This window comes from Balaenoptera ricei, chromosome 21, assembly GCF_028023285.1.
Source record: "Balaenoptera ricei isolate mBalRic1 chromosome 21, mBalRic1.hap2, whole genome shotgun sequence".
Lineage (NCBI taxonomy): Eukaryota > Metazoa > Chordata > Mammalia > Artiodactyla > Balaenopteridae > Balaenoptera > Balaenoptera ricei.
The window spans coordinates 13,652,250-13,663,064 of record NC_082659.1 but is presented as its reverse complement, the minus strand read 5'-3'; the positions used below and the strand labels follow the sequence as shown (position 1 = coordinate 13,663,064).

Below are 10,815 nucleotides of genomic sequence, written 5' to 3'. Positions count from 1 at the left end.
AGGGCCCCTCCCTGCAAAAGCCCCCGCCCCCCAAGGAGTCAGCGGGGCACGCGGTTGCGGGTGGAAGTCGCAAAAGGGCGTTTCCCGGCCGCCGCGGCACCACAGCCTTCCGGGCTGAGCGACCACAATTTACCCCTTGCCCTTCCTCGGACTCGTTATGAAATCCACGGCAGTTCGGACGACTAGAGATACGTGTGCCCCGGACCTCTCCGCGCCCTCCCGGCATGCGCGCGACCAGACGGGAAGGCGAGCGCTCGGCGGGCGGGGCGGGGCCTGCTGTGGGGGCGGGGCCTGAGGGCGGGGTGGGCGCGGTACGAGCACCCGCCGCAGCCTGGCTCCAAGGCGGCGGGGCCTGGGGCGTAGCCAGCGCACGCAGCGGCGGCGGCGCCCTTAAATAGGATCCGGAGGCGGCTAGGGGTCAGCAGTGGGCTGCGGTGACAGCCGGCGGTGGACGGGAGAGCCTTTGGAGGAGGTGAGTGCTCCTGCCGCGGGGAGCCGCATCCGTGCCCGCTGCGGCGCCGGCGTCTCGGCGGGGCGCGGGGCTGAGGCTGCCCTGCCGGCCGGAGCCCAGGAGGTAGCGGCCGCAGCGGAGGCACGCGAACAGGGCCTCGGCTCGCAGGGACGTTCCGCTTTTCCGGCCTCTGCCCCGAGGTTCCTCGGGTTCCCGCCGCAGCGGAGGCCTCCGGGCCGCCCTAGCCGCCGCCGCCGCTTCCTGTGCCGGAGCCGGGATGCCGGCACGCAGCTCCCCGCGGGCGCCGCGGGCTTGGGGCTGGTGCACGGCGTGGTGCGTGTGACGCGCGCCGCCGGACCGGGTCCTTGTTTGTGTGGCGGCGGGGATCGGCCCGGCGGGAAGCCGGACCCGGAGCTGCAGATACCAGGCGATGATCCCGCGGGGCCGTGACGGTGCTCTCTGGGCCGCGGCCTCCCTCCTGCCCCCGTGGCGGGGTTTCAGGCGCGCTCGGACCAAGCGTGGAAGCATCGGAGCAGGCGGTCTCCCAGCCTCGGCGTGACGGTGGCCCCTGCGCGCAGCGCCCGCGGGAGGGTCAAAGGCAGCATCAAAAGCCGGTTGCCACCGTGTGGAAATTCTCGCGGTGCCTGCAGAGGAGTGCCCATATCCGCTGCACATGGCCGTGATGGAGTCATTTAAAGAGCCTGGCATGTTTTGAAATTAGGAAGCAAAAATCATGTTATCTATTACCTTGTAGCCTAGGCGGTGACTTGAATGAACACGTGCACGAGAACCTAGAGACAGATGCTCCTGCTAATCAGTGTGTACGTTAGAATTGCAAACTCCTTCCCCACCCCACTCGCTTTCAAGGTTATGGAGCTTAACTAAGACCATTATAAAAGTGCCTTTGCCTTTGAAAGTTCAGACTTCTAAGCTTCTTGTTGGTGCAGGAATATACAGAGTGCCCTAACTGTTAATATCCTTACTTTTATTTTTGACCTTTGCTTAGCGTAAGAGAAACTGGTTAAATTTCACAGTTTCTGACACAAATTTCACCTGTGTTTATCTCAATTAAACAATTATTTGCTTAACACTTACAAACAAAAAGCCAGTCAGAACCTCTGGTTTGATTCAGCATTTTCAGATGGAGGTGGCAGGTTAGATTGGCTTAAAACTTAAGGTCTGAGTTGACAGTCTGGTTGGGTGGGCTTGAGAAGGTGGGACTTTCAAAGGAACCTTCGCTTGCCATCAGGGTAGAGCCAGTCCTGGGAGACTTTCTTATTCTGACTCAACTGGGAGAATCCCTTCCCAGTATGAAACTTGACTCCTCATTTGGAAAAGACTGCATTAGACCAAAGTCTTTCACAGCTAAAATTCTGTGACTAGAAAAAGCAAACCCTGAAGAGCAGCACACTTCTTACCTCCCTCCCTCACTTAAAATAAGATAGATGCATCATAGACCATGTGTTACAGATTTCTGTTTTCTGCATTTGCTGTAAAATGAAAAGACTTTTATTAAATCACCCTTCTCTCACAATTACAAGCATGTTGACCTATTTCCTTCCCGTCTCTGTTATGCATAGTTTGGCAGTATTTTTATTATTGTTGTGGGCAGCCTGACTAAAAAGAATCTCTGGGCTTTTAAATTTGGGGCATTTAAGAGATAGATACTTGTGACAAAGGCAGGTAGAGACAGGTGTCTATTTATATCACAAAGGTCAAGTGTTCATAACTGTCTCTGCTTCTGGTTGAGAATAGCTGACAGTGTACCGCATGCCACAGTGTCCTGCTTGATATCCAGGGCTGGCTACATCTTTGGTTTTTGATGTAGCTGTCCTTTGGAAGTTTGGAAGAGGGGCTGGGGAAAGATCATGTTGTTTTGTCATTACAGCTGGGGATTTCTCCTCTCTCTCTTGAAGTTTCACTTTTCTGGAAAGAGCGAGACTGTAGGAATAGTAGTAATTTCTAGATGTGATACTCAGTAACCTTGGGGGAATAGATAATTTTTTAAGGTCGGTTGCTGAATTTATTGTGCAAATTTGCCACCTATGTCCATTATTCTTTTGCATTTACTATCTGTTATAACCAAATTCTGTCAGTGTTGACAGAATTAATCACGTTTTGTGAACAGTATTGTTTGGATGATGCAATGCGTTAGACTCCTGTCTTAGAAAATACAAAAGAACATCCTTTAAGGCAGCTCAGAGCTGTAGTTATCCTAAGTCCTCTTCAAGCTCTGCCCTCTGACAGGCCGTGGCCAGTCAGGAGGGAGATCCAAGATGCCAGAGTTTCTATTGAAGGTTATCGGTCCAACTTGATGTCCAGACAAACACATTAGAGTCACTTTGCTTTGACGCTCAGGGAACAGAGAAGGTGCCAGGGGTTGAGTTTGAGTTTCAACGTTCTAGTACTTAAAGGAGCTTTGGAGAGCTTTTAAACAAGCACAGGCCCTGAAGTCATAGCTGGACGTGATGAACTAGAAGGTAGAGGCAAACTTACCAGTGCCTGTGTCCACAACTCCATGCCATTTCCTCGCCCGTTCCTCATCTAAAATGCTGAATGCCAGCTCTTAAGAAATCCTAGTTTGTGTAAGCTCGAGGTGATACATAATTTGTACCACAGTGACAAGAGAAAAGGGTCACATAATTTGAGTTCGGTTCATTTTTCTGCTTTCTCACATCCTAACATTTAGAATTTCTTAACTGTGTTGGAGGCGACACAGGTATTAGTCATAACTTTTGTGGAATCAAGAGGGAAGGGTGAAATATGACAGAGCCTGCCCTGAAATTTGGCCGGCTTGGAGGGATGGCACTTTCTTTGGCCAAAAACTTAGCTGGAGGTGAGGACTGTTTCGCTGCTGCAGAAGAATACATTTGGCTGGAGGCCAGCGTCGTGTCTCTAGAATCTAAGATTTCAGGACTGGTGGCTCCATGTAGTTTTCAAGTTTTAAATAAAAATTTGAAAGCTGTCTAATATCTAAGTCAAAACCATTTGCCTCAGAAATCTGTATGTATAAATAAAATTATATATTTATATAAATACAGTATACAATGACATCATTTTTATAATATATACATTTAATGTTGTAATAAAAATCTATGCTTGTTATAGAAAATTTGTGAACTATAAAAAATAAATCTGGGAGTTCCCTGGTGGCCTACTGGTTAGGATTCTGGGCTTTCACTGCTGTGGCCCGGGTTCAGTCCGTGGTCGGGGAACGGAGATCCTGCAAGCTACATGGTATGGCCAAAAAAAACCCCAAAAAACAAAGACCTCTCTTCAAGAGATTGAATATTATTAACATTTTCATGTATTTCCTTTTTGTGTTTTTCCAGATTTTTTTTTTTTAAGCTTAGGTGTATATTTTTAATCGAAGATAAAATTTTTGATAATTTAATTTTAATCACCTAAGTTATATCATGAACAGTTTTTTTCATGTTGTTACATACTTTTGAAAAAAATGAGTTTTGAAGGTGACTGCCTTATATGGTTTATGGGAGATGCCGTAATTTATTTACCTTTCCCCTATTGTTGGATATTTAGGAACAACTGTCTATTTCAGAACAGTTCACCAAGCTTCTTATATATTTCAATATATATATTTTTAAGTTTGGGCATGTTCTGCTTTAAAATTGTTGAAATTGACAATGATTTGGAAATTATTTTTATTAGTGTATGGTTTTAATGGACTTCTGGGTTCATGTGTTCTAGTCAAAAGCTGTTGAAATAAGGATTTCATGCTTTGGAAAGATAAGTGAAAAGAAGTTAGGGCATCACAGGAGGAAATGTGGCTGCCTTTTGCACCATTTCCTCATTCTGGAGGGACTTCTGTTAAATGTATTATCTGTCCATTTGCACACTTATTTGGCCGCTATAGAAGTTGGCACTTTTCCCACAGGTTTGTAGTGGGCAAAATGTCCATATACGGAAGGCCAAAATGCCCTGAGTACCATATATTCTTTTGTTAACCGGAGTAAAGAGAAAGTTCCTGCAGGAGCTCGTCTCTCCCTCCAGGCTCAGCTGTCAGCTGCAGAGCAGGGCAGTGTCAGCTGAGGGACAGGATAGGGGGTAACGACAGCTAACAGCGCCAGGCACTGTTCTTGGTGCTTCAGATCTGTTAACGCAGTTAATCCTCCCAACTACCCTGTAAGGTAGGTCCTCCTTTTATCCATATTTTACGAAAGGTAAAGGAACAGGTGCAGGGATTAAGTCTCCCAAACCAGGGTTTGAACCTAGGCAGTTTGGCTTCAGGGCCAGAGAGCCTAATGGCTTGGCTCTGCTTCTCTTTTTTTTTATAAATTTATTTTATTTATTTATTTATTTATTTTTGGCTGTGTTGGGTCTTCGTTTCTGTGCGAGGGCTTTCTCTAGTTGCGCCGAGTGGGGGCCACTCTTCATCGCGGTGCGCAGGCCTCTCACTGTCGCGGCCTCTCGTTGCGGAGCACAGGCTCCAGACGCGCAGGCTCAGTAGTTGTGGCTCACGGGCCTAGTTGCTCCGCGGCATGTGTGATCTTCCCGGACCAGGGCTCGAACCCGTGTCCCCTGCATCGGCAGGCAGACTCTCAACCACTGCGCCACCAGGGAAGCCCATTGGCTCTGCTTCTTGAACTTGAAGCGTTCTTAGTCCAGGGGGGCCTGGAAAGTTCTAGATTATCCAGCAAGACTGAGGACAGAGCTGGTTCTTCTTCCATATCATTGCTCCTTGGTCATCCCCTATCTCATTCACACGCTGTCTTTACTACCAGCGGGCTGAAACGATAACAGATTTTGATTCAGCTCCATTCGGCGAGTGATAAGATCACTTGCTACACAGCTGTGACTTTCTAGAAAATTAAAGAGTAAAAGGCTTTGCCTGCCCTGGAAGTTAGTCTTGTTCTAGACCGTGCTGGAAACGTTTAATAGACAAGAGAGTAGAATTGTGGATTTGCAGGGTTTGAAGGCACAGAGGTGTAGTCCAGTGGTTATGGCCTCCTTTCCTCAGGACAGTTTTAGGCAGAACCCCAATATATGAAATAAATAAAAGCAGGGCTGCCATGGTTTAAGGAGGGAGGGGTGGGAATCCCAGATCACAGAGGCTCGAGACGCAGTTGCTTCCTCACCTCTGAGACACTCCAGCGCACCCCAGGTTCCCCAGGTCCCTGAGCCTAACTCACTCATCGCCCGATGCAGTACCTGGTGCAGGAGAGGAGGTGACTTACCGAGGTTACACAAACTGTGTTCCCCTCGGGCCGTGGCACACAATGGAGTCTGTTCCCGGGCCCTATGCCTGTTCGAGGAACGGCTGGACCTCGGTGTCATGCTTGACTTGAGCCCCACCATCCTGCCGGTCAGCAGGTTCTGCGTATTCTGTCCATGCATTTCTTCCTTTCATTGTCCATGTCACTGCCCGAATCCAGAGTCTGCCGCCTCTCGTGTAGACAGCAAAAGTCCCTAGTTACAAAAAGAGGGGGGATGATGACTCTTCCTAACACAGAGTTCGGGTCGAATCCCTCCTCCTCCCAGAAGCCTTCCAGGGTCCCTCTGGAAGGCCCCAAGTCTTCACATAGCTTGGCTCTCGGGGGTTTCTGGGGTCTGGTTCCAACCTGCTGTTTCCCATGAGTCTCCCAAACCACTGTGAGCTGGGACTTTCGGAAAGAGACTCTGGTGGCACAGGGTTGAACCCAGGCCTCTGCACCCATGACTCTGTCTTCCACCCGACTTGCCGTCCCGTGCCCCAGCCGAGCCTCCCGGGCCTGTGTGCCGCCGTCCCCTGTCCGCAGTGACGTTCCTCGTCCCACCCTCGTTGCTCACCGCTCCGCTCTTCAGAGGCACTTTCCCCAGAGGGACCCTCGCCGTCCTCAGACTCCACGTCGCTCCCTGAAACCCTCGGCTGACAGCAACTGGTGGTTAAAATGATGAAACACTCCCATTCCGGTTAGCAGACAGCTGCTACCCCAAGAGCCCTCACCCCTAATTCAGAAACTGAAGGGTTAGCGCCTGTCCGGGGAGGCTCTCCTGAACCCTGTTCTGGGGGTTGGGCTCTTCTTTTCCAGTTGGTTGGTGCCTGGCTGTGCTGGTTACTCCGCGTTTTGAGTGACACCCCCCTGCCCTTCCTTTGCCTCTTCATACGCGCATAGCTCACTTCCCCACTAGGTCCCCCAGCCACGCACTGAGCTCTGTGCACTTAGGAGACCTAGTCACTGCCGTTTCTGTGTTTTCAGCAGCGTTTAACACAGGGCCTCGCTGCTAGTAAGTCCTTAGTATTATCTGATGATTGATTGAGACCAGGAGACATTCAGATGGACAGATGTCTCATAGACGGTGTCACTGACAAGAACGTACATTTCATCGTTCCAGGGTTGTATGTTATGATCCTCTGCAAGGCTTAGATCTTGTAGCTGAGATCAAGGTGTTGAAAATCTCCGGAGGCGCCCCAGACCGAGCAGCTGGCAGGGACCTTGCTGTCACACTGTCCAACCAACCCGCTCAGCGGGGAGGGACCCGCGATGCAGAGGGTACGTCCAGCAGCCCGAGCAGGCTAGATGCCGGCGGCGGTGCGGGGCTGTGTTTCCCCTCCTGGCATGAGTCAGAGGGCAGCACGTCAGACTCCAGGCCTCTCTGGAGGGCACGCAGGGACTCTAGCTGAGGTCCCGGGACAGACCGCCTCCGATGAGCCAGGCCCTTAGCCTGCCGGGCGCCCTTGCCTAGAGTCTCCTTCCTCCAGAGCAGCGCCCCCAGTCCGCTTGGCCTCGGCACTAGCCCGGGTGCCTGTGACCTGTGCTGTACTGTCCTCCCCGGCACGCTTCTTTCCATCACAGGGCGACGCGGAGTATTTTTGTCTCCCCCTGGATGGAAAGTCCGTGTGCAGCTTGGGCCGGCACTGTCACCCTGCGTCCTGGGCGCTGCGGGCTTCTGCAGGCGCTCCGGTTAGCAGCTGTATTTACTGCTGCCCGTAGTCGGGAACTGACAGAGACTCTAGCCAGGTAGGTGACAGAGAGGAGGTGGAGCGCTGGTCTCCAAGATGGGGTGCATGTGCCCCGGGTGGGGAGAGACCATCTATTAGGGTGCAGGTGGATGTATTAGAACTTCTGTAGATATTTATTTTTTAGCTTTCTTTTTAAATTCATAATTGTATGTTTCATAATGTTCAGAAAATATTTGCACATGTATACAGTTTATAAATAAGTACATCTACATATTAGGGATACATTTACTTACGATTTTTGATGCATCATCAAAAGTTTAGAGAGCCAGAAAATTAACTCCTTCTCTGCCACCAGTGTGGCAAGACCCCTCCAAATGCCATTTTTAAAAGAAAGGAATTTGTTAGTTAAGGGAGGATAGACACTGCTTTGTGACACTGGGTTGTGATTCATGTCAGATTGGCCTCTCACTTTAGGAGAGCCAGGTTAAATCTGGAAGATGTTTTGCCTTTGGCCAAAACTTGACAATGTAGAAAGAAGCATCCTTAGGACAAGGATTTCATTTTTTTCTGTTTTATTCACTCCTGTGCCTCAGGCAGTGCTGGATGTAGAGTGGGTGCTCCCTAAATAGTCTCAGTGTGTATATATGTACCTTCTTCTTGCATGACAATTAAATATCATGCTGGGTTGGACACTTCAAGTCAATATTTGAGTTGGCTTTCTTTGTTTAAACCTTTGGTCAGTGGCAGTTTACAGCATCTGTGCCCGTTTTACTCCTCTTAACTGAGTTCTCAAAGCTGTAGGATCGTAGAGCTAAAACGGGCCTCAGAAGTGTCACCTGAATGATGAGATGTTTGGGATTTTCTTTTAAGTTGTTTTTTAAGAATGAAACAATGCTGACAAGATGTTGATCATTATTGAAACTGAAGCTGGGGTTATTATGGGTACATGGTGGCTTCTTATACTACCCTGTATACTTTTGAATAGATTTGGAAATTTTCATAATAAAAATTTAAACAAAACATAAAGGAAAAATAAAGACCCAAAACTAGCGTCACCTGTTCCGAGGAGGTACGGCCAGATGGGACAATCTCTTTTTTTTCCCCTTCCTTCTTTTAAACGCTGGGTCATTATTCTATAATCCTCTGCAACTGGTTAGATTCGTTTTGTCTTTAGCTTCCCCAGGGCTAATCACCTCTTACAGTTACCTGAACTCTGGGTGTAACCCTCGCTCACCGAGGCCTCCCTCATCCCTTCTCATACAATGAGCCAAATCCTGCTTAAACCTTTTCTCTGTTTCTCCTGTCGCTTCCTGCTGCACCACTGAGGGTGTCCCCTGAGCTGAAATCCGTCAACGCTCAAAAGTGGATTTCTCCCAAGTTTGGCAGTAGCTGGCCTTGTTCTCTCTCTGGGTAGAAATCTGCCTTTTATTCTGTGTTCCCTCACCCCCGCCTTGTTAGCCATTTCTCTGGTTTATCTGTCCCTTTGGAACCTTGGTCTGTTTTCAGAAGTGTAAGTATCTCTACCCAACCTTGTGTCCCCTCAGCCTCCTTATCCAGGTCATTGACATTTGATCACTGCAACCTCTGGGAGCTGCAAGGGCTGGTCCTGCTTCCTCTCTGGCTCCTGCACCAGCTTTGCCCAGACTGCCGCCAGGCTGCTCTCCTGGGAGAGAGGAGTGTCGGGGCCTCTGGTTTATGTCACTGTTGTCCTTAACCTACCCGCCACCCCGAGTGCTGCCAGCACAGGCTGGGCCTTGGCGTTTCCCCACCCCCAGCTGCCTCTGCCTGTTCCTGTCTAGCTCTCGGCTCACTGGACCGCCCTTCCTCTGTGCTCCAGCCCATACACAGTGCTTTCTCCCCTCTGGCTCCTGGAGCCCAGGGCCCTGCATAGTTTGGTTAACTCCTGCAGGTGTGTTAACTCCTGCAGGTGCATTAACTACTGCAGGTGAGTTAACTCCTGCAGGTGTGTTAACTCTTACAGGTTAGGGCAGACGGTGAGAGCTTAGATATGTATTTTCTGGGAGGGGCTTTCACCCCATCTGTCACTTTGCTGGAAGGACAGGTTACCACCCGGGGCCCTTTCTGGAGCAGGTGGGAAATACATAAATACAGGAGGAAATGAACTGACCTGACCTAGTTATAGCTTGTTTATCTTGAGAAACTAAAAAAAAAAAAAAAAATACAGCAAAGTACAAACAGTAATAAAATCATAAAACAAATACCATTAGAATTGATGGTTTTTTTTAACAATGGGCTGTTTTCTTTTTATGTCCTGCCATCACCCGGAGTTTCTGGGTGGGTGGGATCCTGTTATTTAGTCCCAAATGCCAGGACTGCGTGGCCAGCTTTTGCCTCTTTGAGCATCACCTTGGAGATGCTCTGTGGTGCTGGTGACAGAAGGGGCGAAGCTTCCCTCTGTCCCCCTCCCTTCCTTGTCCCCCGGGGGCCTACGCAGGCAGCAGGGGGGCTGACTCATGTTTTGCAGCTCACGGGGCACAGCCAGTACCTGGACGGAGAGCTCCGTGCGTGTGGGCCTAACATTCTTTCATGATTCTGTTCTGCCTCCTCCCATGGCCACTACCGGAAGTTGCTAGCTTTGGACAGAGCATCTGAAGGGGCCCCAGGACTTCGGTGCCTTCTCTGTGTGCAGCTCCTCAAACAAATGGACCTCCTCCCGGTCCTGAGGCCCTTAGAGGAGGGCCCCTGCCAGCTGGGTCCAGCCCTGGTCGTTGTGAAAGACATGGGTCCTGTTTCCTGTTCGATTGTTGTCCCCTTCTCTCGGGGTGCCTTCTGCTTCAGGGTTTACTTTGTGGTTCATTGCATGCCCGGAAGGTAGAGAATCTTTTCTTCTGGATTGTTTAGTGGCCACAAGAATTTTATTTCTTCTCCAGCTATCACCATAACAGGCTCTCCTTGCGTTGCCTGAGTGCCCCATACCACGGTGTCATCCTCTGTGACATGCAGGCCCCCAGACGTAATCAGGACCCTCCCTGTGCCCAGATCAGCTGAAACAACATGCCTGTCAGACCCGCTGATGAGCGGGAAGCCTCGCCTGCAGGAGCCTCTTCTGTCTTGGTTCTCGCAGAAGCCTGGGGTCAGCCTAACAAACAGCCGCCTGGTCTCCAGCCGCTGAAGCAGAGCCGGCTGACTGTGGGTCTGCTCTGTCCAGGGCTGTTCCCTTCTCTGGCTCTTCCTGGGAAACGTCCCTGCCCCGTCATGACTCATATCTAGATACCACTTAACAGTAGTGTATCGCTGTTTGAAGACCAGTGGAAAACATCTTCCTTCTCTTAGGAATTTTTTTTTTGAATGGAAACATTTCCTCTTAAATCCATGGCACTAAAATTTCACCCTGACGGAGAGGCTTTTAGGTGACCTGCATATCTTCACCAGGCAGGGCGTGACTATAATTATCGTTTTCCCAAGTGGATGTACCTGGCAGGCCTCTGTATCTGCGTTGAAG

The 10,815-nt window shown here is 49.9% G+C and overlaps 1 protein-coding gene across 3 annotated transcripts in view; it reads left to right on the top strand.

The window, feature by feature from the left end:
• The first annotated feature begins 334 nt into the window (after window positions 1–334).
• The window catches only part of ACSL1 (acyl-CoA synthetase long chain family member 1), a 75,620-nt gene continuing 65,139 nt past the window's right edge, over window positions 335–10,815 (top strand). The window contains exon 1 of one of the 3 annotated variants that reach the window (XM_059909719.1): window positions 335–472. The gene's annotated coding sequence lies outside the window, so the exon portion shown is untranslated. Of the gene's footprint in view, window positions 473–7,302; window positions 7,411–10,815 lie in introns of those variants that run through there. The other 2 variants (XM_059909721.1, XM_059909720.1) reach the window with 2 other exon arrangements.